This window comes from Mercenaria mercenaria, unplaced genomic scaffold (genome assembly GCF_021730395.1).
Source record: "Mercenaria mercenaria strain notata unplaced genomic scaffold, MADL_Memer_1 contig_3720, whole genome shotgun sequence".
NCBI lineage: Eukaryota > Metazoa > Mollusca > Bivalvia > Venerida > Veneridae > Mercenaria > Mercenaria mercenaria.
Window position 1 is genome coordinate 71696 of NW_026461887.1, and position 3296 is coordinate 74991.

Here is a 3296-nt window from a genome sequence, read left to right on the forward strand (position 1 = left end):
TTCGAGGTAACTATTATACAGCAATTATTCTATTGATGTTGTTCGGACTATTTCAGCCAGCAAACTGGTTCAAGGGCGTCGCAATTACATGCATGGACTTCTCGTATGTTTTGCCGCCAAGCGTGTAGATTATAAATTTACGAAACAAACCTTATAACAGAATACAACTGATGTTGAATAATAGCAGACAAGTAATTTCGTACAATATGACAGTTGGTGCACATGAATCACCGACATGTCATTTAATAATAAATGACGGATTGTGTTTAAGTAAACACATAATAGTGGCATTAAGAACAGAACGTACAGTTATCAATCAAAATATTATGCAATTAAATGTAACATACTGATCTATTTAAATAACATATATACATATATATACACAACATCTATTATGTATGTGACACAACTAATGAAATTAAATGTTGGCTAACAATAATCCGCCAAAAATTGCAAATACAATTTGCAATAACCGCCAACAAAAAACTACAAACAAGTGAACAGTCGAGTCTGAGGCTCTTCTCATGACTCGCAAGCTTTGCAAATTAGCCTAAATGAAACGTAATGCCTACTTCATAAAAATATACAAACAGGCAAGTGTCAGAGGCCCTTGTCCCCATGACACGTCTGCTTGTTAAACTAATTTGTATAAATAATAATAAGAGAATGCGCTTAACTTATAGTGAATAACAGGCCAGTGACAAAGGCCTTTATGTCCTGATGACACGTTTGTTACCAGAACGACTAGAACAAATGATAATAAAACAATGAGCTCTAAAAATATGGTAATAAAGATAATACCACTGAAATTGTAAACTCAAGGAAAAGACTAGTTTAATGAAAAACGCAGGAACTAACTACAAAACAACATCCATCGGAGGCCCTTGTCCCCACGACGAACCGATAAAACAGCAGAAATAAACAATTTTTTAAATGAACACCCGTATATATATATATATATATATATATATATATATATATATATATATATATATAAAAAATGTAAAAGTTTGTACCGGATCAAGTATATTATAAAGAAAAAATAAACAACATTACATGAGTAACATTATATTTGCCTACCGGTTTCGTTTATACTCATCAGGGCAATTTGTTTTATTTGCCCTGATGAGTATAAACGAAACCGGTAGGCAAATATAATGTTACTCATGTAATGTTGTTTATTTTTTCTTTATATATATATATATATATATATATATATATATATATATATATATATATATATAAATTGTTCTATTAACATATACAGCCTATGTGTCAGAGGCTCTTGTCCCCATGACACTATGTTCTTGATATATCAGAGGCTCTTGTCCCCATGACACTATGTTCTTGATATGTCAGAGGCTCTTGTCCCCATGACACTATGTTCTTGATATGTCAGAGGCTCTTGTCCCCATGACATGTAGTTCTTGATATGTCAGAGGCTCTTGTCCCCATGACATACCGGTATTATAAGTTTAGCACCAGCGGTAATTCACTCTAAACAATGTCCCAACAGAGCAGTGGACAAGCATTGTAAATAATTAAAGCGGGTCTGATTAACGTTGAGGGCATAGCCATGGTGACATTAAATTTTTTTGGACGGAAATAACTGGAACGCGTTAGCTTAATAGTTCAGAACAGGGATACGAATGTATTTTTTGAAAGCTGGCTAGGACCAGCGTCCCATTTGTTGAATTTGTACCTCAGATAAACCTTTGTCAGCAGCCAGGGAAGCGGCGCCAATACGGAAGCTGTGACCTTTATATTTGTTGGTATCATAGCCCAGAAAGGTCAAGGCAAGACGATGCTGCTGTGAGAAATATGACCGAGATATGTGTGTATTATCTGAAAACGCGAACAGGGCCCCTAGCTTTGTTTGCCGCAACTGTAAGTATGTCCAGAGTGCCTGAACTAGACACATAACATGATCACCTGATGCAGATATGTACAGGGTTTTTTGCAATCCACGACTGTGTTTATAATTCCGGATAGTTAGATCAAAACCAATCGATTCGGTTGATGATTTGTTTTGGTAAAATTTGACATCGGACTGCATTAAAATTGGGGCAGACTGACTTGACGTGACCTCTCCAATACGTAAAAAACAATGAAATGTTACTAGAAACATTGCTTTCAAGAGGGACTGTGTAAAGTAACTGGCAGTGATGTGCGGCAAACATTGAATAAGGGAACGTAGGATTGCCAAAGTTATTGGTAATCTTGTATCCTGACGTTTCCGAATATTGCGATAACCGGAAAGGGACTTTTGAACGAGGAAGTGACCAGTTACATCTGGCAGTTGTTGAAATTTATGAAAATAACCTAACGCAGAGATATATGTTGTGACCGTCGCTGGAGCAAGAGCTTTGGTAAAACAAGACGCAATAAAGAGCAAAATGTCAGATAACAATGCTAGGAATGGGGAACGACTAGGGTTCATATGTTTAATAGACTCTTCGTACTGAGCTATGCCCCTGTTATAAGTCTGTTGAGTAGATGTTGCTAACGCACTATTTAAAAGTCTTCTGGAAATCTTACTCAGATCGTTAGGCAGGATGGTGGTAAAACTACTTGACCTGGATCTTTGTATGGACAGTCTCTCAGGAACTGTTCGATCTGAAGACGAGAAAGAGAATCGGCAAGGTGATTTGTTACGCCAGGTATATGACATGCTTTGAACAGAATGATGTGCTTTAACGTAACAAGCACAAGACGACGGACCAGTTTCATCAACAGTTTATCTTTTGACGACTGTTTGTTTATAATAGCTACCACTGCACTGTTGTCCGAGTGGAACATAAGGCACTTATTTTCAAGACTGTCTGGAAATAATTTTACTGCGATAATAATAGGTAGCAATTATTTCAAAGTGATATGAAAGTTATGGTGAGATTCAGGCCAGGGCATGGAGAACCACTTGTTGTGGAGGTAACCTCCGAACCCCAAATTGCTGGCGTCTGTGAATAAATGGAGTGAAGGCGATGAATGCCACTTGGAATCAAGAAAAAATGATTTGCCATTGAATGCATCCATGAAAACACTCCATGCTAGCAAATCCGCTCGAGCCTCCATGGTAAGCCGTCTCATATGGTGAGGTTTGGAAAGCCCAATGGTCAGGTCAATGAGACGTCGAAGAAAAGCACGACCTGGACGAACAACACGACATGCGAAATTAAGGAGTCCAATAGGTGACTGGAGTTCCTTCAGTGTGGTTTTTTTGCAGTGTTTCATAACACGAAGGTTTTCCCTAATTGTTTGAAGTTTGTCGGATGGCAAACGTGCTTCCATAGCAACAG